Genomic DNA, 25,435 nt, shown 5'->3' with positions numbered 1-25,435 from the left:
AATGATGAAGTCTTAGGGGCATTAGCTTCATTTTCATCTGGGAAAATTGATCCACATTATTTCCACACTCAAGAGACCCTCACATTTATGATAAGGCACCCCCATATGAACTGCTCTTTCACAGGGAGCTTGTGTTTACATATGAGACTAAATAGTTCAGGAGATTGTTGTTTTGTTGCTCGGTCGTGTCCAGCTCTTACAACCTCACAGACTACAGCCAGCCAGGAACCTCTGTCCGTGAAATTTCCCAGGCAAGAATACTGGAGTGGGTTGCCATTTCCTCCTCCAGGGGATCTTCCCAATCCAAGGTTGAATCTGCATCTCCCACATTGGCAGGCAGATTTTTTTTTTTACCACTGAGCCACCAGGGAAGCCAGGGAGAGAGCAGGGATTGCAGATAGAACAAGAAAACAAGATAGGCCATGAGTTAATAACTGTTGGAGTTGGGGGATGAGTTCATGAGGGTGCATCATACTGGCAACTTTTGTTTACACCTGGAAGACTCTGATGCCGGGAAAGACTAAGAGCAGGAGAACAAGGGAGCGGCAGAGGATGAGATGGCTGGATGGCATCACCAACTCAATGGACATGAGTTTGAGCAAACTCCAGGAGTTTGTGATGGACAGGAAGGCCTGGTGTGCTGTAGTCCATGGTGTCACAAAGAGTGGGGACATGACTTAGCAACTCAACAACAACATCATAATAACATAAACTTTAGTTTTCCCTACTGCTCAGAATATAGTCTAAACTCCCTGACAAAATTATCACTCTAAGCACTTCTCTGGTGCCCAGTGGCTAAGGCTCCATGCTCCCAATGCAGGGGGCCCAGGTTTGATCCCCGATCAGGGAACTAGATCTCACATGCCACCACTAAGATCCAGCACAGTCAAATAAATAAACAAATATTTAAAAAATAGAATAAATGAAAAGTCAGTTTCACCAAAAAAGACAATTTTGTTTAAGAAAAAAACAAACAAAAATTATCACTTCATGTACTTGAGAGAAGGTATTCTTTGGGCAAACCATAAATCATGGTTTAAAATTTAAAAAATTATAGCCCATAACTAATTTACAGTCTTAAAAATAATTTGCAAATGGTAAAGAAAATCTGCATTTTAAACAATTCTTATCAAATCTAAAAATTTCCTCTAACCTCTTGTTAGCTGTGGCAAAAATGGGGTAATTTTTCACTAAAATTCTCATTCTCTTCTTCCTTGGCTACATTTCGTAGACTTTTTGCCTCTGGGTGGGGCAGTATGACTAGTGGCCTTTGAAGGAAGTAGAGGTGTCACCCACAGACCAGGCAGTTAAAAGTTGGGGTGCTCTTCCTGTGCAATCTTCTTTCAGTTCAGTTCAGTCACTCAGTCATGTCTGACTCTTTGCAACCCCATGAACTACAGCATGCCAGGCCTCCCTGTCTATCACCAACTCCTGGAGTTCACCCAAACCCATGTCTATCGAGTTGGTGATGCCATCCAGCCATCTCATCCTCTGTCGTCCTCTTCTCCTCTTGCCCCCAATCCTTCCCAGCATCAGGGTTCTTTCCAATGAGTCAGCTCTTGGCATCAGGTGGCCAAAGTACTGGAGTTTCAACTTTAGCATCATTCCTTCCAAAGAACACCCAGGACTGATCTCCTTTAGGATGGACTGGTTGGATCTCCTTGCAGTCCAAGGGACTCTCAAGAGTCTTCTCCAACACCACAGTTCAAAAGCATCAATTCTTCAGTGCTCCGCTTTCTTTAAAGTTCAACTCTCACATCCATACATGACCACTGGAAAAACCACAGCCTTGACTAGACGGACCTTTGTTGGCAAAGTAATGTCTCTGCTTTTTAATATGCTGTCTAGGTTGGTCATAACTTTCCTTCCGAGGAGTAAGCGTCTTTTAATTTCATGGTTGCAATCACCATCTGCAGTGATTTTGGAGCCCCCAAAAATAGAGTCTGCCACTGTTTCCACTGTTTCCCCATCTATTTCCCATGAAGTGATGGGACCAGATGCCATGACCTTCGTTTTCTGAAGGTTGAGCTTTAAGATCCAGTGGTGAACCTCAGAGCTCTCCTAAGATGGCAGAACCTTTGACTCAAAGCAGCCTGGGCCCCTGAGTGATTGTGTGGAGCAGAGCTCCCTGCTGACACTCACTGGAGTGTGAAAGTGAAATCACTCAGTCATGTCTCACTCTTCACGACCAAGGGACTATACTGTCCATGGAATTCTCCAGGCCAGAATACTGGAGTGGGTAGCCGTTCCCTTCTCCAGGGGATCGTCCCAACCCAGGTATCAAATCCAGGTCTCCCGCACTGCAGGTGAATTCTTTACCAGCTGAGCCACCATGAGCAGTAAAAACATCTACCATGTTGAGCCACTAACATTTTGACGTCATCACTGCAGTTATTTTGCCCTGATTAAGGTATTGTATAAGCATTAGTATTTGCTTAGGAAAATGACTCTGAATGCTAACTAACTGGCGTTTTCCCCCTCCAGAATGGTTTCAGTGGTCTTATAGCTCTGACAGTGTGTGGGGAAAAAAAAAGTTTACACACGTCCTTGCCAACATTGACTATTATCCTATTTAATTTTTTTTGCCAACTTATGTTTAATATAAAGAAGTATTTTATTCTTTGATTTTGCATTCCTCTCATTATTAATGAGGTTGAATATCTTATTTATATACAAGTTAACCATTCTGATTTTTCCTTCTATACATTGTTCGTTCATATGATTTGCCCATTTTTAAAATTGGGATCTCAAGTTTTTTTCTTATTATTTTACTAGTGTTCCTTGAAATACTAATCTTTTATGATTTTTTGACTTGCGAATATTTTTTCCCAACCTTACACTCAATTATTAAGTTTTTCTATTGTGCTGTTTGTTGAAAAGAATTCCTTAACTTTGATGTAGTCAGATCCATAATTTTTGTCTTGTGTTTAGTACTTTTGAAGTCTCTCCTGGGAAACTATTTGTACTCCAATGTGACAGAGGTAGGATCTGACACTTTTCCATTTATATTTTTAATCAATCTGGAATGTTTCTTTGTACACAGAGTGAGTGAGGTAGGAATAAATTTCATTATTCTCATTATGTGAAAAAGGCCAGAATTTCCCACAGTATTTCCCATAGAAGATGAACCACATGAGATGTTAAGTGGGCAGCAGAAAAAAAAAGAGTTCCATGGTTAAATACATGCGAGATAAATCCGATTAAACAATGGCAAATACACTTTTACCCTCCATATCTTTTCTGAGTCTTTAATGATTGCCAGGAGAAATATCAATAACCTCAGATATGCAGATGACACCACCCTTATGGCTGAATGTAAAGAGGAACTAAAAAGCCTCTTGATGAAAGTGAAAGAGGAGAGTGAAAAAGTTGGCTTAAAGCTCAACATTCAGAAAACGAAGATCATGGCATCTGGTCCCATCACTTCATGGGAAATAGATGGGGAAACAGTGGAAACAGTGGCAGACTCTATTTTTCGGGGCTCCAAAATCACTGCAGATGGTGATTGCAGCCATGAAATTAAAAGATGCTTACTCCTTGGAAAGAAAGTTATGACCAACCTAGACAGCATATTAAAAAGCAGAGACATTACTTTGCCAACAAAGGTCCGTCTAGTCAAGGCTATGGTTTTTCCAGTGGTCATGTATGGATGTGAGAGTTGGACTGTGAAGAAAGCGGAGCACTGAAGAATTGATGCTTTTGAACTGTGGTGTTGGAGAAGACTCTTGAGAGTCCGTTGGACTGCAAGGAGATCCAACCAGTCCATCCTAAAGGAGATCAGTCCTGGGTGTTCCTTGGTAGGACTGATGCTGAAGCTGAAACTCCAATACTTTGGCCACCTCATGCAAAGAGTTGACTCATTGGAAAAGACCCTGATGCTGGGAGGGATTGGGGGCATGAGGAGAAGGGGACAACAGAGGATGAGATGGCTGGATGGCATCACAGACTCGATGGACATGAGTTTGAGTAAATTCTGGGAGTTGGTGATGGACAGGGAGGCCTGGTGTGCTGCGATTCATGGGGTCGCAAAGAGTCAGACACGACTGAGTGACTGAACTGAACTGAACGGATACATTTTGAACATTCAGGGAGATTCCATAGCAGGGTTAGGCAAACTACCCACCAGTCCATGGGCCAAAACTGGCCCGTGGTCTCTTTTTTTGTACAACCACAAGCAGTATTTGTCACATTATAAAAAGGTTGAGAAGAAGATGCAGCCAGGCAGGGGGAGGAAGAGAAGGAAGAGGGAGGCAGGAGGGGGAAGAAGGGGAATATGTAACAGAGATCATACGTGGTCCACGAAGCCTAAAATCTTTGCTGGCTGGCCCTTTCTAGGAAAAGTTTGCCCATCACTAGTCTAAAAGATGTTCAACATAAACTGATCCCAGAACCTTTAGGATGAAGGTGGTCTCATGGCACTTGATTTCTGCCACACAAATACCAGGAAGCACTGACCTCAGCTAGGTTGAAACCATATTAACAAAAGCAAAAAATCTGGTGATTTTTCCAATTAATTTGAATGCTGTAGAGTCACAAAATTATTAAAGATTTAGTTGACCTTATTGGTCGTTCAGTCACAACCTTCTACCCAAAGTGGGTCCAATCAATAAAAACACGACTGCAGAGCAGAAACACATCTGGAAACACCTCCACACACATTTCTTTCCCCGAAGCCATTCTGCCAACTACACTGACACTGCGGTCTGTCTGTGCTTCTGCTTCAGCCCACTCACTCTGAACTCTAAATTCTATTTTTATTTTTCCATTGCTTCGAGGTTGCTGAAAATATTGATAAACCTTCCATTTCACAGCCTTGCACTCCTGCTTTTTTCCTGAAATTGTTTAAGGGATCTATCTAAGATGGTTTCCTTTCTATATATATTTAAAAACACTTTGAAAGAGACAGATTAGAAATTATTTACTATGTGAATTTCTAATTACTGAAAAACAGTTATGGGGTAGGACAATGGGACAAGAATCAACACAATGGACCAGTGGATAAGGTGCAGAAATTTTGAAGATGTTTATCCTCTTGACTGAATCTGTATAAAAGGATTCGCTGCCTTTTAGAGATGAACTTTGGGAAGAGACATGGAGAATTTAGAAAGTTCCCCCAATATGCAGCCAAAATAATTAGGTGGTTAAAAAGGAGTGTGAGGGGTACTTTGAATGTGAGCTAGACATGTATCCAAAGAATGAAGTTTCAGTTCAGTTCAGTTGCTCAGTTGTGTCCAACTGTTTGCAACCCCATGGACTGCAACACAGCAGGCCTCCCTGTCCATCGACAATACTTGGAGCTTGCTCAAACTCATGTGCATCGAGTCAGTGATACCATCCAACCATCTCATCCTCTGTCGTCCCCTTCTCCTCCTGCCTTCAATCTTTCTTAGCATCAGTGTCTTTTCCAATGAGTCAGTTCTTCACATCAGGTGGCCAAAGTATAGGAGCTTCAGTTTCACTATCAGTCCTTCCAATGAATATTCAGGACTGATTTCCTTTAGGATGGACTGGTTGGATCTCCTTGCAGTCCAAGGGACTCTAAAGAGTCTTCTCCAACACTGCAGTTCAAAAGCATCAGTTCTTCAGTGCTCAGCTTTCTTTATGGTCTAACTCTTACATTTATACATGGCTACTGGAAAAAACATAGCTTTGCCTAGATGAACCTTTGTTGGCAAAGTAATGTCTCTGCTTTTTAATATGCTGTCTAGGTTGGTCATAGCTTTTCTTCCAAGGAGCAAGCGTCCTTTAATTTCACGGCTGCAGTTACCATATGCAATGATTTTGGGAGCCCCCCAAAATAAAGTATCTCACTGTTTCCATTGTTTCCCCATCTATTTGCCATGAAGTGATGGGACCAGATGCCATGATCTTCGTTTTTTTAATGCTGAGTTTTAAACCAGCTTTTTCACTCTCCTCTTTCACTTTCATTAAGAGGCTCTTTAGTTCCTCTTCGCTTTTGCCATAAGGGTGGTGTCATCTGCATATCTGAGGTTACTGATATTTCCCCCTGCAATCTTGATTCCAGCTTGTGCTCATCCAGCCCAGCATTTCTCATGATGTACTCTGTGTATAAGTTAAATAAGCAGGGTGACAATATACAGCCTTGACGTATTCCTTTCCCAATTTAGAAGGAGAAAAATATACAATTTATAGTGGTGAAAACTGGCAAACACTACCTGAACCAGATGAATAAGGTTAACTTTACCAGTGACGGCCTGTAACTGATTGTACCCCCATCACGATATGATGAGAATGGTACTTCACCTCTGTGGTATTCTTTCCAAAATCCTATAACCACAGTTTTCTCTTAAGGAAAGCAACAGACCAACCCAGATAGGGGGACATGCTACAAAATCTTTAACTCATATGCCTCGAAACCTATCAAGGTCAAGGGGGTGGAAAAAAAAAACAAGGAAAAACTGAGAAATTTTCAGTGGAAGACAAGAACATACTAAGGAAACATGTCAACTAAATGCAAAGTGGTATTCTGGGTTGGTTCCTGGAATAGGAAAATAACTTGAAGGAAAACCTGGTGAAGTCAGAATAAGATTTGGAGTTCAGTTAACAGAACGTGCCAGCGTTGGTTTCTTAATTTTCACTAATGGAGTCTCATTGTGTGGGATGGTAGCAAGTGGGTGCTGGAACTGGGAGAGGGGAGTGAATATAGGAAACCTCTGTAATATTTTTACAATTCTCTTGCAAATCTAAAACTGTGCTAAAGTATGATAAGATGTTTATTTAAAAAATGAAATTGGAGGGGGAACAGAAAACATGTGAAACAGTGGTGAATGGTGATGGTATTAGGAAGTGTTCAGTTGTGGAGTGCAGACTGAATTCTTCAGGCGTTCAAAGCAGAGAGAGTAGTAAGGGCCGAGGTGGAAGGTTTCATGGAGCGTTGGATGGGAAAATGAGCACCTTACAGATGACGGGGGCAACATGAGTGGATGGAGGGCTGAAGGCGTCCTGCTCAGGGACCAACGCAAACGAGCTCACCAGAGCTGTGTGGGCAGAGGTCAGAAGGAGATGGGTTTGGACAGGTAGTGTGAAGCCAGGCAGGGCTGGAGCTCCTGGATAGGAGGGGCTGCTCAGAACAGATGTGTCTGTATAAAACCACTGAGGAATTATTGGAAAGGAAAAGATCTTTATTGGCCAGAGGAGAGAAAGCATGGTTAATAGTTCTCTGCAGGCACCTTAATCATTTTAATAACTGGGAGGTGCAAATTATAAATGAAAAATAAAAGTCTTGTAATAGGTAAAGTGCTTTTTTTTTCCCTTCAATATTTGGCTGCACCTTGAGGCCAGTGGGATCTTAGTCCCCTGATCAGGAATTGAACCTGCACTCTTGGCAGTGAAAGCATGGAGTCCTAACCACTGGACCACAAGGGAATTTCTTAAAATGCATTGCTACGAAGGAGCATAAGCAGCCCTTTTGCATGGGCATGATGATCTGATTGTGTGCGGTAAGGGAGACTTAAATTAGACAAGATACCGTGCCTTTTGATTGAGAAGCCATTAAGTCTTAGAATACACCATGAGGGCTGGCATAGAATCTCTTACAGAGATGGGAATACAGATCAGGCTGGAGGGCTGGTGTACCTTGTCGGCAGGATAACCCTTTACTCCAGGTTTCTACCAGATCTATGGCTCTGTGATTTGAAAAACAGTTTTGAAGACCTGGGTCATGGCTCCTGGTGAAAAAAAATCAATGACTGTACAGGGCTTTCCCACTTAGCTTTTCATTTTTACATTCTTAGGTCAAGCTGGTGACCGTAACACTCAGGAAAATGATAGACTGCCCTGCTCAGAGCTCTGGGAAATCGGAGGAGAAATAGAGTGCGTTCCTTTGGGTGCCTGGCTCTTTGGGGCCTGGCCTATGGCATTCCTGCTAACCCTCATGGGCCTCACCAGCTGTTGATATGATGAATCCATTGCTTCTGATTCTGAATATGCTCTTTGATCCAGTCACTCTTGGCTACACATAGTCTGTTACAAAGAGCAGGAGCAGGCTTTCAGAGATGCAGAGAAGCTTCCATGAACATCTGCTGAGTCTCACAAGCTTCCGGTCCCAGGGGAAGGACATCATTTCTCAATCACAGCCTCTGAGATTTTTTTGCATCCATCCCATACAAGCAAGAGTTTTTCTGGTAGCTCATTTCCCTGGTATGCTTTCTGGAAAAGCAAATAAAACTCTCTCATCATCTCGACTTACACGCTCTTTCTGTTATCCACATGTTGCTGCTGTGAATAAGACATAGCTTGGGTTCCTACAGATACAGAGAGCCATGGAGAAGATGGGGGCCTTCTGGGTAGGAGCAGATGTGTTTATGTCCTAGCTGTGTCAGACTGATGGGGTCCTTGAGGCTGTCACAAGTGACACAAGCTGATTTTTTTCCCTTATCACACTGAGATCTCCCCTCCTGCCAACATAGCATCCTCTGGCCATCACAGCCGGCAGACAACACTGTTATCTTGCCTCCAGTCAGAGTGCTCTTTCACTGGCTCCCTGGGAAATGAGGTCTACCTTTACTGATGTCAGGGGGAGGGTAGGTAGGAGAGTGATGGTGGGGTCAGCAAGCTGAGCTGCTTCCACGGCTCCAGCTTAGAAGAGGGGTTCAGGCTCACCATTCCCCGTGGCTCCTGAGAAAACAAAAAGTGAAAGTTAAAACCACCACCTACTACCCATCACTGCTTCTGTGATTCATAGAAACTGTAGCCTGAGAGCAGCATATATACATCAATCACTTAAATGGAGGGTAGCATTTCAATGTTTTGTTTCATCTCTAACTTCTTCTCTACCCTCTTCCCCATCCCCACTTCCAGATGATGCTTTTGCCCTTCTCTTATTACTGACATTCTCTACACAGTGTTTGAGATGATGCTCGATAAATGGAGTAAGGTTGACTCTCCATGAGAAGAGAGATGTCTATTAAGATACAGCTATAGAATTCAAGCTCTTAAGGGAAATGGAACAAAATATCAACAGAAGATATTGACCACTGAATTCAGGGACCATATAATTTGGCAAGATGGAGGCCGTAGGTGGCCTTGCCTAGAGTAGTCACAATGGAGTGCTGGGGAGAGGATCTCAGTTAAGTTGGTTTGAGGAAGGAAAATGTAGGAAGGAAGTGGAGACACTGACCATGGGCTAAAGGTCATGTCAAAGGGCATGAAGTCAAGGGAGGGTTTTAGAGGCTACTAAAGCATGCCTGTCTGCTGGTGTTGATGCTGTTTGCTGATGTAGGGAAAAAGAGAGGACTGATGAGACCCATTCATTTCTTTTTCTTACTTTTTAAAAAAGCAAAGTCCGTTGAGAAGGATTCAATTTCACTTCATACTAGTTTATAACTCTGTCGGGGTGGAAATCATATCTGATCCACTTCTGCATTTCAAAAAGTGCTTGGACATCAGGTCCATCGGGGCAGGGATCAGGACCGCCTTTATTCTCATTGTGCCTGTTGTGGCATTGAGCAATTGCTTAAAGGATGACGGCGTGAGCACAGGCATGAGTGGGCTCAACTATCTACTTTATGGAGTTTCTGTCGGAAATTTTGAATCATGAACTGCCTTCTTTCCTCTGCCTCTGTCAGTTCTAAAAACTTTCTCTCTAAAACACAGACTCATACTCAGGAAACATTAAATTTAATATACACCTAGAAAAACAGGTTTGTTGCAAAGGAACCTACCTGTAAGTTTCAAGTTCCCAGTAGGACTGATTTTGGGGGGTTTTCCTCCATTAGGAATATCTTTTAGTTACAGTTTTCTGTTGTTTGGCCATGCTGTGCAGCTTGTGGGATCTTAGTTTCCCAACCAGGGATAGAACCTGGGCCCACGCAGTGAAAGCAGCACATCCTAACCACTGGATCTCCAGGGAACTCCCTCATCATAGTTTGCTTTATAAAGTGTGTTCTCACCTGTCATCTCAAGCTTTTATCAGTCCTGAAGCGAAGTGAGGGTCGGATATGATTCCCATTTTAGAAATGGGGAAGCAGAGACCCAGAGGACTTCAATTTCCTTGAGTTCACACAGCTCATTGCTGCAGATCAGGAACTTGACCTCAGATATTCTTGCTCTCCGTTTAATGAATTAGTATTTAAGTTCTCAATTTAGTAAGAGCTCTTCACCCACATCCTGTGACTCACAGGACCCACTCCTGTTTTTATTCCACTTGTCTCATTTCTGTGCAAAGCAATGACAAATCTGTATTTCTCCAGGGCGGGCCGTGGTTCATCAAAGCTTCTGCTGAGTTTTAACCTTTTCTAATACTTGAGGCAGATGGGACAGGCCATAGTAAGGCTGACTTTGCTTCATGGGAATTGCTGGGTTGGACCAGACACCATGCATCCAGCCTGGAGGCTGAATCCTCCAGTGGCATTTAGGGTTTTGTGATATGTGGGCTTCTGAGCAGGCAGGCAGGGGCTGAAGCACTACTGTTTACCAAATCAAAGCAGATGTTCCACTCTAAAAGGTGAGGTGGAGGCCCCTCCCCTCTGAAATCTGTTTTAAAATGTGTCAATCTGGGAAATGTAGGCTCCAGATACATACACCTGAGACTCTGTTACGAGACAAGCTTGACTAATGGGCTTCCCTGGTGGCTCAGCTGGGAAAGAACCCACCTGCCAATGCAGGAGACAAAAGAGACTGGGGTTTGATCCCTGGGTCAGGAAGATCCCCTGGAGAAGGCAACAACAGACACAAGAGCCTATTGTATCTTCTGGGAAATGAAATAAACATAAGGATAAACTAAAGACAGTGAATATTAGAGATACTGAGTTTAGATTCACTCATACATATGTCTAGGACATACTCTTGGTTAAGTGTTGGGCTGACATATGAGCACAATGAAGTGCAAGTCATTCAGTCGTGTCCGACTCTTTGCGACCCCATGGACTATATAGTCCGTGGAATTCTCTAGGTCAGAATACTGGAGTGGGTAGCCTTTCCCTTCTCCAGGGGATCTTCCAACCCAGGATCAAACCCAGGTCTCCCACATTTCAGGCGGATTCTTTACCAGCGGAGCAACGAGGGAAGCCTGACATATGAACACAGCAGATTCAATCGCACAAGCCATCCAGTGTTTACAGACCAGCCAATGTATTAAAAGACTCAAAATGTGAACAACTGGATTACATTGCTGCACTCTATCAACTCCTAAAGGGATATGTGGTTCTGTTTCTTTTGTTTTTCCTTTTCTTAATTTTAGTTTTATTGAGGCATAATTGACATAAAATTGTAGGATGTGCATAGTGTACAGAATGGTGATTTGATATACATTTACATTGCATGGGGCTTCCCAGGTGGCTCAGATAGTAAAGAATCTGCCTGCAATAACCCTGGGTTGGGAAGATCCTCTGGCGAAGGGATAGGCTACCCACCGAAGTATTCTTCCCTGGAGAATTCCATGGACAAAGGACCCTGGTGGGCTACAGTCTAGAGGGTTGAAAAGAGTTGGACACAACTGAGTGACTAACACTTTCACTTTTCATACATTGCATTCTTTATTTTTAATCTATCATAAAATAGAGTTAGCTGAAGCATTTAACATTGTCAGAAGTTGACCACTTCAGTGAAATAAGGATGTACATAAGAATATACATGCATTTCTATATACATTTTGTCTTCACCTAATCATGAAGGAGTTTAGTGGAAAAGTTGATGATTATTGAGCTTGAATCGACTTATTTCCTCCTTTCACCCTCTTTCCTCACACTGAACACACACTCTGTGTTAGACCCTTCTCTAAGTATTGGGGATACAGTAGTGAATACGGTGGACATGGCCCTTGGCTTTACGGAACTTATAGTTGAGGTGGGGAGAGTATAGTGGATGGGTTGATTGGAATTATGTAGATAATTATAGTGTTTGTAAAAACTGCATAGAAATGTTAAGTGTTTGAACAGGGAAGACAGAGCAATGGATACATTCAATGGATATGTGAGCTGAATCAACAGAGCTGGTGATTCATTCGATATGGGTGGGGGTGATATTTGATATGGGAGGGTAGGTGAGGGGTCAAGGACGGGACTGGATGGTTAGCTGGATGGATGGTGGGAGACGATGGAGGAGGAACAGACTAGTAAGAAAAAAATCCAAGGGAAACTGGATTTTTTTCTGGGTGAAGATATCCTATACCGATTTCCCTTCCTCTCTCTCTCTCTCTCTGTCTCTCTCTCTCTCTGTCTCCCTCTCCAGTATCTTCATTCCCACCCCCCTCCACCCCACAAAGAAAAGAGAATTTCTGAAAGTCCTTTTTTGATTCCCCAAAAGAAAATTATTATCTCAATGAGCCAGAAAGACAGGTCCAGAAAAAGCCTGTTGTGCAGGCTTTTCCACTCCTGATTGTAAATGGCACTCTAATCTCACCCTTTGTAGGAACCATGATGGTGATCTGCTTCTCCATTTAATGGCCTGCCAGCCTGTCTTTTCCTTGTTATGTCCTATATTGTGAGCTTCCTGAAGGTCAGGGTAGCGTTCATTTTTTTTTTGGTCTCCCTCCATCTAAATAGAGCGTGGCATTTAGTAGGTAACAATAATTATTTGTTGAATTGAATGATATGAATGCTGGCTACAATGAACTTGGGTTCTTTTATGCTTGCCTAGACTTTACATGATCTTCCTAAGCACTGTGTATTTCTGCGTGTGGCTCCTTTTAAGGAAGGGGTGTGTCTATCTTTCCAACCACTGCCTCTCCAATCCTGATATATGGTTAAGTTCAAAAATACTTGTTCAAAGGCGGTGGTTGCCAGATGGGAGGAGGGTTGGGGATGAGTCAAACATGAAAAGGGTTTTAGGAGGTACAAGTTTCCAGTTGCAAACTAAATAAATCACGGGGATATAAAGTATGGCATGGTGACAAGGGTCAATGAGAGTGGAGAGCGTACTTGAAAGTTGCCGAGACAGTAAGTCCTCAAAGTTAACTTTGTGCGGTGACAGGTGGTAACTAGACGTACTGTGGCAAACATTTCACAATATCCACAAATATAAAACCTATACGTGGTATACCTGAAACCAATATAATGTTATATGCCAGTTAGACCTCAGTAAATTTGTTTTTTTTTTTAATACTTGCTCCATTTTTTAAAAGAAGAGGGCAAAGTTATTAAAAACCTCCAAAAGCATTCTGCATATTACGCGGGTAAGGGAACAACAACACCAACGAAGTATGCCACTGATGAAACTGAAGAGCCTCAGAAGTACTGCTGAGGTTTATTTTATATGTTTAATTGATTTATTTATTTTTTGGCTGCACTGTGAGACATGTGGGATCTTAACTTCCCAACCCGGGACAGAACTGATCCTCTGAAATGAGGAGTCTTAACCACTGGACTGCCAGGCAAGTTCCCACTACGGTTCATTATACAGTCGAGTGTTTTTACCCATAGGCTGACCATCTTTCGATTAGATGAGTTTGATTCAGATATTAGACCCTAAATTAATTTTCACAGTCAACAAGAATGGACAAATTTGACATTTTGATTCTCAAACTAGAAAGGATGGTGGCTTTTCTTCATTGGTTTTCAATGATGTTCTGCAGAGTCTTTGGGGTTTCTTGGAAATCTTGAGCAAGCCAGTTGGGTGGGGCTCTGACCTGTTACTTCTGCCTTCACACAGTGTACCTCATCTGTATTTATTTTTCTTAAGTACCTGTAAAATTTCCTTTGAAGAACAAGTTCAATGACTTTAAAGAAAAAAGAAAACCAAAATCCACCATCAGATAACAACCTAACACTGTTCTCAAATAATGATAATATTCCTACATGTAAATTTCTTGCCTGAGAAGTGATGGTAGCATCTGCTTATCTTTGGGAAACAACAGCTTAGTGTCCTAGAAAGTACACAAATCATTATCAGTTCAAACATCAGAAAGTTACAGATGTGCTTGTAAAATGCACATTTCTAACCATTGCATTTTTTCTTTTTTTTAACTTGTCTGTTTTCTGGTGTAGGCTTCCCAATGGCTTGCCTCTTTTCTTGTGTCTACTTTCCATTGTGAACTCTTTGAGAGCAGTAGCAATAACTTTGGTTTCTTTTGAGGTTAGCACAGTGCCGAGCACAATAAAGTTATACTGAATAAATAAACGGATGTTTGGGTGCATGAACGGATGGATGGACTAGTAGAAGAGTGACTGTAACGGAACACAAATGCCTGAGACTTGGTAACTTTTTTCTAATCCTGTCTCAGCAATCCTGTTTGGTAAGACCATGAATAAATTGATTTTGTATCTCATTATACTAAATATAAAAATTAAAAATAGAGTGTGTTTTGCAAATTAAGGATAATGAGTCACTGTTTCTTGGGAATAGAGAGTGCATGAACAAATTAATTACAAAGTCTTATGTTATTATCATTATAATGTTAATTATAAGATGTAGCTGCTGTTGATGAAACTAACCCAGGAAAGAAAGGTTATATGAGCAGTTGGTTCACATTTTGGGCCAATATTCTGGTGAACAAAATTATTGTTTATGACACAGAGGACCTCAGACCAAAGTTTGACAGAATATAGGCTGTATTGGGTTTCTGCAGATTCAGTAACAGCAATGACCTAGTAGCCAAAGGAGACATTGAAAACCAAGGCAGATTTGAAGAGGAAGAGCCAACAGTTGTGAAGGGTAAAGATTTCCATCTCTTGTCAACTGCTATGCTGGATGAATGTACGTCTGTATGAATAAATTTAGTAGAACTTATTAAGTTGTTTTCCTGTGCAAGAGCTAGTGCTGAAGGAAATGAGAGATGAGTTACTAAGTCAGGGGAGACGAGACATAAACATATAACAAAGGAAGTATGAAGGCCACAAGAGAAATAGTGTTCAGTGGGATGAGAATTCATGGGGAGGAGAATAATCTTACTCTAAATATTGCTTATTACTTGGATTACTTATGCCTTGGTTTTCAAATAAAATAAAACCTTTCATCTTCTCAATAGAGCCTTTAGAATAAATAAATTTGTAGAGAGTATTTCTGGCAAAGGTATGCATTCCCCAAAGAAGGAGGCCATTTTCATACACAACTGTGTTTCTTCGTTGGGACAGCCGGCTCCATTTCGTTTCCATCATGTCATGAAGGCTCTTGACATTGCAAAGTTGTCCCCGATTCTGGGTCAAAATTGAATCATCAGATTGACTGACCTCGTCACACCATGTGTTTTGAATTAAAAAATTTGTGTGTGCATGTGTGTGTGTGTGTGTGTTTAGCACATGAAAACGAGGACTCCCCAGGCCCCACATTCTTTGTTATTCCTACATTTACCAATGTTTTCACAATTCTGTGAAAACAACGTATCTCTGATATATTCAAAGTACCTCATTTTTACAAGGCAGGATATTAATATAATCTAGAAAGACTAAGTTGATATGTGTACTCCTCCAAAAAACAACAGTAACTTTTGACCTTCATGCAAATCTTTCGATTGGAAGGGGTTAGTTCAGTTTTCAATTTAGAAAAAAAAAGGATAAATAGATGATAGATCTAAAAGAAAGTTTGAAGGAAAAAAGACATATATAATCTCATCCTAACTTAATACACAATTTTTTATTTTCATGCATTTCCTTCCAGTTATTTTTTTCTTCATGTCATTACCTTCCACTCATTCCTAACTCACCCTACTTGATTCTTCTTCCACCGGGCCACCAAAATTGCTCCTATCAAGTCACCAACGGCCTCAGCGACTTGCTTTCAGTCCTCGTTTGCCTGATCTGCTAAGAGCCTTCAGCACAGTCAAGGCCCCATCTCTTTCTTCCTTATTCTCTGTGTTCCAACACTTTGGGTTGACTGACTTTGGGTCCACTGTGTTCTTTTCTGTTAATGGTTTCTGCCCTCTGTGTTCTCTGTTCTGTCTTACTTAGAACTCCTACTATCAGATCTCCTGGATTAATTCTCTAGTTTTCTTACCTTTAATGTCTGATTTCCTGTCCCTTTTCATGGCTGGGATATTCTCTTATCTCTCTGAGGATATTGATGATTTTTTTTTTTCCTTCTCCAAGCATAGTCTTTGTTTTTTCCAAGTTACTTTTTAACTGAGTATTTATTTTGGTCTTAGTCTTTCAAGATAACGACTGTCCATATGTGTACTCACTTAGATGTTTCAGTAAGTTTGTAACTGAGAGATTGGGAGCTCTGAGAATGTGGATGGTATTGACAAAGCATTGTGGTTTGCCTGGGACTCCTAAGTTTTAATACTAAATGTCCCTTGAACTAGGGAACCCCTCAGTCCTAGCTAAGGTCACCCCCTGGATGTCAGATCATCTAGAGGGTGAACTGTCTGGAAAGTTCCTAGGGAGCCCAATGTCAGTGTCTTCATTTCCTTTTTCGGTGAGTTGGCAGACTCCCCAAAACATACTATTCCAATTTCCTGCATGGAGGTCAAAGCCCTGCCTTCGAACATTCTTGGACTTTAGTTGAGGGAGTGCAGCAGGGATTGTCAGCTTCCAATATGAAAATAGCCTCTTAATCTCACTTCAGCTGTGTCTGGATTTTCCTGTTCACTGTTTACTGAGTGCTTGCCATGTGGCAGGCACTGTTTTTAAGCACAGGAGAGGCTACAGAGGATAACACACAAAAATATCTGCCTCTGTGATGCATGTAGGAAAACAGGCAATCAGTTAATTCTTAAAAATTATGATTTGTCAAAAAGAGATAAATGCTTTGAATTAAAAAAAAAAAAAAAACAGGAGTGAAGGAAAGATAGAGCTAGGGTGAAGTGAAGCGAAAGTCACTCAGTCGTGTTGGACTCTTTGCAACCCCATGGACCGTAGCCCGTCCACTGGCAGGCAGGGTCTTTACCACTAGCACCACCTGGGAAACCCCTTATTTTATAAATAGTAGTAGGTATATTGGACACAACTGAGCGACTAATACTCACACATGCATATGAATTTAGGGCTTCCCAGGTGATGCTGAGTAAAGAATCTGTCTGCCAATGCAGGAGACATAAGAGATGCAGGTTTGATCCCTGGGTGGGGAAGATCCCCTGGAGGAGGGGATGGCAACCCACTCCAGTATTCTTGCTTGGAGAACCCCATGGACAGAGAAGCCTGGCAGGCAACTGTCCAGGGAGTCACAAAGAGTCGGACACGGCCGAAGCAACTTAGCACACACACAAACATATGAATTTAAGGCTATTTTAAATAGAGTGATCAGAGAAGATCTTACTGCGAGGATGACATTGAGCAAAGACCTGAGGGGTGTAGGTGGTGCTGGAGGAAGAGCCTCCCAAGCAAAGGGAATGAGCAAGGTCCCCGAGGCAGGAACGTGCCTGATGTCTTTGGGTATGGCTATAGCATGATGTGTGGGCTTCCCTGGTAGCTCAGCTGGTAAAGAATCTGCCTGCAAGGTAGGAAACCCCAGGTCAATTCCTGGGTTGGGAAGAGCCCCTGGAGAAGGGATAGGCTACCCACTCCAGTATTCTTGGGCTTCCCTGGGTGGCTCAGAGGGTAAAGTTCTACCTGCAATACAGGAGACCTGGGTTCGCTCTCTGGGTTGAGAAGATCCCCTGGAGGTGGGCTTGGCAACCCACCTCAGTATTTCTGCCTGGAGAATCCCCACGGACAGAGGAGTTGCAAAGAGTCAGACACAACTGAGTGACTAAGCACAGCACAGCATTGCATAGTGTGAAAGGAGGTGACTAGTCATTTTAATTTTTATGTGTAAAATAGACTGCATGGGCTAAGAGAAGAACGAGTAACCCAGTTAGGAAACCATTGTATCACTCCAGTCAAATCATGGTGGTGCCTTGGACCAGGGTCAAACTGTGACCAAATTGCTGCTGAGAAATGGCTAGTTTCCAGATATGTTTTCTGGATTCACTAATGGATTGGTTCTGAGGAGACAGCGAAAGGAGGGAATCAAGGATTGACTCCAAGGGTCTTAGTCTGAGCATCTGGAAGAATGGAATTGCTATTTACTGACACGGGGGAGATTATAGGGAAGCAGGTTTGGAAGAGATATCATGAGTTACGTTTTACATGCCATATTTGAGACATCTATGGAATGTATGTGTGGAGTAATAAGTGGCTGTATAAGTCTTGGGTTACGTGGTTCTGCACCCAATTCCAATGTGTGGAGGGGCAGCTCCCCCTGCCCTCCCACATCGTCAAGGAGTGCTGGGGGCGTCAGCTGGATGTACTATAACCCAACTCAATTCAGACCCCATTTTTGCAGAGGTGACTCAGGCCATAAAGAATCTGCCTGCAATGCAGGGTTTGATTCCTGGCTCAGGAAGATCCCCTGGAGAAGGAAATGGCAACCCCATCCAATATTCTTCCCTGGGAAATCCTATGGACAGAGGAGCCTGGTGAGTTACAGTCCAAGGGGTTGCAAAGAGTCGGACATGACTGAGAAATAGCATCAGACTCCACAGGCAAAGAGTTCAATCCCATAAGACCACTTTCCACTTCAGGTACCAATCACAAGTCCAGTTTGGTCCCTGCGCTTCTGACTAACTGGCCATAACTGAGAGGTCCTCATGACCCTGCTGCTGCTGCTGCTGCTGCTAAGTCGCTTCAGTCGTGTCTGACTCTGTGCGACCCCATAGACGGCAGCCCACTAGGCTCCTCTGTCCTTGGGATTCTCCAGGCAAGAATACTAGAGTGGGTTGCCATTTCCTTCTCCAATGCATGAGAGTGAAAAGTGAAAGTGAAGTCGCTCATTCGTGCAGACTCTTAGCGACCCCATGGACTGCAGCCTACCAGGCTCCTCCGTCCATGGGATTTTCCAGGCAACAGTACTACTTGGGTTCAATTAACTTGCTAGAAAGGCTCACAGAACTCAGAAATCCTGTTTACTCACTAGGTTGCTTGTTTATTATTAAGGATATTAAAGTATATGAATCAATAGCCAGATGAAGAGATACATAAAGGGGACTTTGCTGGCGATCCAGTGGTTAAGACTTCACCTTCCAACACAGTGGGTGAGGGTTCCACCCTGGTGGCCAGTTAAGATCCCATGTGGTTCGTGGGCAAAAAATAAAACAAAACAGAAACAATATTGTAACAAATTCAATAAAGACTTTAAAAATGGTCCCTTAAAAAAAAAGACCTTAAAAAAAAAGAGAAAGAGAGAGAGAGATACATAGTATAAGTTTCCAAACAGAGGAGCTTCTGTTCTCATGGAGTTTTGGGGCCCAGCACAGTTGCAAGGAGATCCAACCAGTCCATTCTGAAGGAGATCAGCCCTGGGATTTCTTTGGAAGGAATGATGCTAAAGCTGAAACTCCAGTACTTTGGCCATCTCATGCGAAGAGTTGACTCATTGGAAAAAACTCTGATGCTGGGAGGGATTGGGGGCAGGAGGAGAAGGGGACGACAGAGGATGAGATGGCTGGATGGCATCCCCGACTCGATGGACGTGAGTCTGAGTAAACTCCGGGAGTTGGTGATGGACAGGGAGGCCTGGCGTGCTGTGATTCATCGGGTCGCAAAGAGTCGGACACGACTGAGCGACTGAACTGAACTGAACTGAACAGTGGCACATGGGAGCGTTCTGTTTCCTCAACCTGAAAACTCTCAGAAAACTTATTCTTTTTTGTTTTTTGATGGAGGCTTCATTACATAGGCATGATTAATTAAATCATTGACCATTGGTGATTGATTCAGCCTCCAGCCCTTCTTCATTCCCTGCAGATCAGTCCTAATCCTCTATTTCTGGTTGGTTACCCTGGCAACCAGCATCCATTCTTAGGTGCTTTCCAGAAGTTGCCTCATTAACATAAACCCAGTTGTGGTAGAAAAGCCTTTTGTGTGTGTGTGTGTGTGTGTGTGTGTGTGTGTGAATTTCACCTTTATGGCTCTGAAGTGGTTTTAGGGACTGAACACAAGAGACCAAATATAACAAAAGATGCTCCCACTGCTCTTCCAGCTCAGGAAACTCCACGGGTTTGGGGAGCTGTGAGCCAGGGACTGTGGACAGAGACCAAATAAATATTAAAAATATATTTTGGTCATCTGAAGGACCAAATGCAAATTTCTTATAAATCACAATATTGTAGGTACTCAAGGAAGAGGCTGGAGACATAAATTCCAGGGATGGCATTTAAGGTCATGAGGCTGGGTGAGATTGCCTAGGGAATAATACAGATTGAGCAGTGGACTAAGCATGGAACATACATCAACATTCAGAGGATGAGGAGATGAGAAGTAACTAGCTCAGGAAACCGAGAAGGAGGGACCAGTTAAGAAGATAGAGAATCAAGGGAGAGAATTATCTAGAAGTCAACTGAAAAAAAAATGCTTCAAGAAAGAGTGATGAACTGTTGTCAGGTGCTGCTGGAAGAGCCCTCTAGTTCAGAGACACTTTGATCCATTTGGTCCAGAGAGCCTGTGGGGCATATTCTCCTGCACCAAACTGCCAATCATCTACCAGGGTCAGAGGAGGGACAGTCACCGGCTTGAGCAGAATAGGAAAGAATCATGGGAAATGGGATATCAAAGTGCTTCTTAGATTGTCCACACTTCCCTTGTTCCAGTGGCCCCCTCCAGTCATTTCACTTTTAAGTGAATGCCACTGATTTCTGAGCCTTAAAAAGTAGCCTCCTTGGGACTTCCCTGGTGGTCCAGTGGTTAAGAATCCACCTGCCAATATGGGGAACATGGGTTCTATCCCTGGTCTGGGGAGATTCCACACGCTGTGGGGGCAACTAAGCCCTTGTGCTACGAGTACTGAAGCCCATGCCCCCTGGATCCTGTGCTCCACGGCAAGGGAAGCCACCACAAAGAGAAGCCTGTGCGCTGCAACTAGAGAAAGCCCTGGAGCAGCAATGAAGACCCAGCCCAGCCAATGATGGATAATACATATAACTTAAAAAAAGAAGCCTCCAATAGACTGATTCATACTTTGCCCCCACTGCCTGTTTAGGAATCTGCTCTCTCTGATGTGCTATGTCATTTACTTCTTGATGATCTACTACTTCCAGACTTCGCTAATAAAATTGCTATTGTCTCCTTTTACTCTGGTCCTTGTGGACTTAAGCCTCTTAAAAAGATCCTTCCACTGTCACTTAGGGAAGGAGTAATAATGGATGCACATATCCAACCCATCTTCTTCACCTGGAAGCTGTGATCACCGTTTTTGATGGTGTGAGGTTGTCAACTATCTGGGCGTATATCATTTACTTAACTGTTCGCCAATTTGGACATTTGGGTTGCTTCCAATGACACATAATACTATGCAGTAAATCTTCTTGCATATAACATTGTTCATGATTAGGATTTTTTTTTTTTTTGCTCTGGATCAATTCCCAGAATGTAATAACTGGGTAGAGAGATATTAGAATTTGATACAGTAAAAGGCCGTATAGTGAATAGTTCAAAGCATAGTCTCTGGCGTGTAAGTCAGAGCGCCTTTGTCTAGATACCTGATCTGCCATTTGCTAGCGGTGTGACCTTGGGTAAGTTTCTTAAACTCTGTGTGTTCCAGTGTCCTCATCTGTCAAATAGTAATAATACTAGTAGTATTACTGAGAGGAGAAGGGTAGGTTAACACACGTAACCCCCTGTGACTGATACACAGTAAGTTAAGTCAATAAATATTCTCACTACCATCATTGTGATCACCATCATGACATTGATAAGTATTGCCAAGCTGCTCTTCAAAAGGGGATCAACTTCAATGCCATCAGCAATGTGTAACTGTGCCCATGTAAACACTTCTTTGCCAACCAAACTCAGTAATCATTGTAAAAGGCTCTTAAACAAGACTGTCTTAAACTCCTCTATAGTTTTTGTAATAAAAAAAATGGACTACAGGACTTCATTGTTAGTGTTCCGGTCTATACAAGGAAAATCTTAGCAAATTATGTGCAAATTCTGATACAGGGGCTTCAGATGGGGGAAGTCACATCATACTTGGATTTGACTTGAGCAAAATCAATTATATTCCTGGACAGGAGAAGGAGAAGAGAAAGAGAAAAAAATTTAAACCTATAGTGATTTTTTTCTAACCAATCCACTCAAAGAATATCTGTGAGTTTGAGATGGAAAGTTGAATGTGATTTTCCTCAGTCTGAGTTTTTTTTTTTCCCCCTAAACTTTTAATCTTGTATTGAAGTATAGACGATTGACAATGTTATAATAGTTTTAGGTGGACAGCAAAGGGACTCAGCCATATATATACAAATATCCATTTCTCCCCCAAACTCCCCTCCCATCCAGGCTGCCACATAACATTGAGCAGAGTTCCCTGTGCTCTGCAGTAGGTCCTTGCTGGATATCCATTTTAAATACAGCAGTGTGTCCATGCCTAACCCAAACTGCCTAACTATCCCATCCCCCTGGCAACCATAAGTTCGTTCTCTGTGAGTCTCTTCCTGTTTTGTAAGTAAATATGCCATTTGTAGTATGAGCATCTCATGTGGATTGTGATTATACAGTTTTAGATCGATTTTCATGCCACATGCCTCCCAGAGCCAAGACAACGTGGTTGGCCACTGTTTTGAGAGCTGCTGTATCAGTGTATTCCTAAGTGATGTTCAAGAAACACTTTGATCATGTGTGAGACTGTCACCACATCCAAAAGTCTGTAGACAAAAATGATGACATCATTTTTGGTCTGTGGCTTAACATTTTTTTTTTTTTTCTGTTTGAGGCTTTTGATATTGAACCAGCTAGGTGATTTTCACTGATGCTATGCTGGCTTTGGATCCAGACACACTTCCTTTCTTTGTTTGCCTGGCAAATTTAAAGCCATCCTTCAAGATTCAGCTCAGGCCAGAAGACTTCGCAGATCCTGTTGACACCTTAAGCCACTGTGTTCAGACCATCACATGCGGACCTCTAGTATAGCAGTTTTGAGTCATATTGTTTGTATGTCTCTCTCCACTGTTCTGTGAGCTTCTCCAAGACAGGGACTGTGTAGTAGCAATTTTTGTACCCCTGTGCTGTGCTGTGCTGTGCTGTGATTAGTCGCTCAGTCATGCCTGACTTTCTGCAACCCCAAGGACTGTAACCCACCAGGCTCCTTTGTCCATGGGGGTTCTCCAGGCAAGAATACTGGAGTGGGTTGCCATGCCCTCCTCCAGGGGATCTTCCCAATCCAGGAATTGAACCTGGGTCTCCTTCATTGCAGGCAGATTCTTTACCAGCTGAGCTACCAAGGAAGCCTAGTGAAATGCCAGGAACATAGGAGACGTTCAATACAAACTCTTGATTGAAGGAATGAGAAATGGAAATTGAGATAGAAGGAGAATCATGTATGGATGTGTCACAACATCCAGGGGAAACGAAAACTCATCAACAAGAGTAGTAGTAACTACTCACTATTAAAGACTAGCGTGGTCCAGTAGCTAGGAATCTGCCTTCCAATGCAGGGGATGTGGGTTTGATCCCTGGTTGGGGAACTAAGACCCCACATACCACCAGGCAACTAAGCCCATGTGCCACAACCAGAGAAGCCCAGGAGCTGCAATGAAGATCCTGAGTCACAGTTAAGACTCAATACAAAAAAAAAAAAAGACTCAATGCAGCCAAATAGACAGATAGATAAATTTTTTTTTTTGAAAAACAGAGACTATCTGTATTCTAAAAGCCCCATATGAATTATAATCTTTCTTGTAAATCATTTAACTTATTTTACAGATGAAGACAAGCCAGTCTCAGAAATTATGTATCTTGTCCAAAGTCCCCTGGCTAGGAAGATGGGAGCAAGGATTTGAACCCAGTTTGGTCCATCACTCTCTCCCAATTCCCTGATTCCATCCTATCAGAGGTAGAAGAGGAATCAAGTGGGATGCTCAGAAAGCAGCCACTGAATTTGGCTATTAGGAGGAACTGGGGACCCTTGCTGGTTTTAAGGGGCATACACCTATCTGTCCAACTTTATTTTGGACCCTGTGTGTCCAACTTTATTTTGGACCCTGGTAATGAAGCTCCTGGTCACAAAGTATGTTGTCAGAACACAGCTCTTCATTAACAGAAGTGCCATTGAGTATCCTTCAAAAGATCATCATGTTCTCAAAAGGAAGCACAAGTTTACTATGGAGATATGGGTCATGATGTTGCTCAAGGGACACAGGCCTGGAACTCAGGGACAACTAGGAAACATGTCCTTGCATCAGGCTGGAAGTGAGCCAGGTGCCTGAACAGAACTTTCTGGAGAGGACTGAGGGTGAGGGAAGAATGCACAGACATGGATGTGTGTGTTTGTGTGTGTATGGGGGGGTGGGGGTGGGGGGAGTTGGAGTGGGCAGGGATGGGTGTCATCCTTTGAGATGAGCGCCCAAGGACTGATGACGGCAGGAAAAGCTGATCTCTGAGCTAGTGAGAATGCATCTCTTTACATAGCACTGGGACAATGACTAAAGTCCACTTGCTTGCCCGATTAAAATATGATGCTGATGCACTGCTAAATGGAAGCTTGCTAAGTGTGAGTCATGATGACAAACCACTGTAACAAGAGATACTGAAACCCTTCCTCCTATACTCAAAGTCGTTGCTGGCGATGATGCTTCCAAAATTAAAACTCTCCGCAGTTCTTTTATTTATAACTTTCCTAAATCAAATGTAGCAGGGTGGTCTTGGCCCAACCTGTGTGGAAGTTGGACTGTGGAAACAGAGTGACTCCTTTTGGACCCCCAATAAGTTGTAGGTGATGGAGATGAGGACTTCCTTTTGGCTGAATGGAGAAAGGAGAGGTTGGGGGCTCAGGCACAGAGTTTTTAATGCAGAAAGTATGGACAGGATCCAAGAATTTGCATTTCTAACTAAAAACTTACCAGGTTGTATTGATGTTGCAGATCTAGGTACACTTTTAGAACCATTGATCTAACCATTGCTCTTGACTCCTGAGAACAAATACAGATAAGCTTACCATAAAGATACTGCTTAATCTGTAAAACCCACCAAACTCCAAGAGTTACAAATAAAGTCTTCACGTTAGCCACTACAAAAGAGTCACTCTCTCTCTCACTGTATTTCCAGGTTGAGACAATTTCCAGACAAGAGGTCCTTGAATAGAAGAAGGCCGTGACCACTTACAGAAGGAACATGCAATCGTCTGACGTGTCCTTTGTTGCATATCTTCCTGCAGCTTCTCCAAAGGGTCCTGTGGTCACTTACTAGAAGAAGAAAACATATCTAGTCTAACTGGAACATTAGACACTATCTCTAAGCAACATTAATTTTCAGGGACCCAGAATGCCACTCTCATCTACAGAGTGGAGGCTTATCAGGGCCACGCAACAGATGGAGATTTAACCTACAGTCACCTCACAGTAGACTCCGTAGTTATTGCCCTAGCTTTTTACTGTATTGATATCACAGATTTACTTAGCAGTCTTCAGAATCCCCTCACTGGGTCCCTGACCCATGGAATAAATCTATTCTCATTGGAAAGGTCAGTGAGAAACCTCTGACTCAGTAAATCAAATGCAATGCCTCATCCTTGATAAAACTGAACACATAAATACCATATTATAGACCTGAAATGATATAGGAGTGGGGTTATTTTC

At 42.6% G+C, this 25,435-nt stretch overlaps 1 long non-coding RNA gene across 1 annotated transcript in view; it reads left to right on the top strand.

Moving 5' to 3' along the window:
• Nucleotides 1-25,075, top strand: part of LOC138990253 (uncharacterized) — a 115,620-nt gene extending 90,545 nt beyond the window's left edge. The window contains exon 3 of the long non-coding RNA XR_011466371.1: nucleotides 24,906-25,075. This is a non-coding gene — a long non-coding RNA (uncharacterized lncRNA). The remainder of the gene's footprint in view (nucleotides 1-24,905) is intronic.
• The last annotated feature ends 360 nt before the right edge of the window (nucleotides 25,076-25,435 follow it).

Source organism: Bos mutus, chromosome 12, assembly GCF_027580195.1.
Source record: "Bos mutus isolate GX-2022 chromosome 12, NWIPB_WYAK_1.1, whole genome shotgun sequence".
In the NCBI taxonomy this organism is placed as follows: domain Eukaryota; kingdom Metazoa; phylum Chordata; class Mammalia; order Artiodactyla; family Bovidae; genus Bos; species Bos mutus.
Note: the sequence above shows the minus strand (reverse complement) of the source record. Positions and strands in the feature narration are given on the sequence as shown.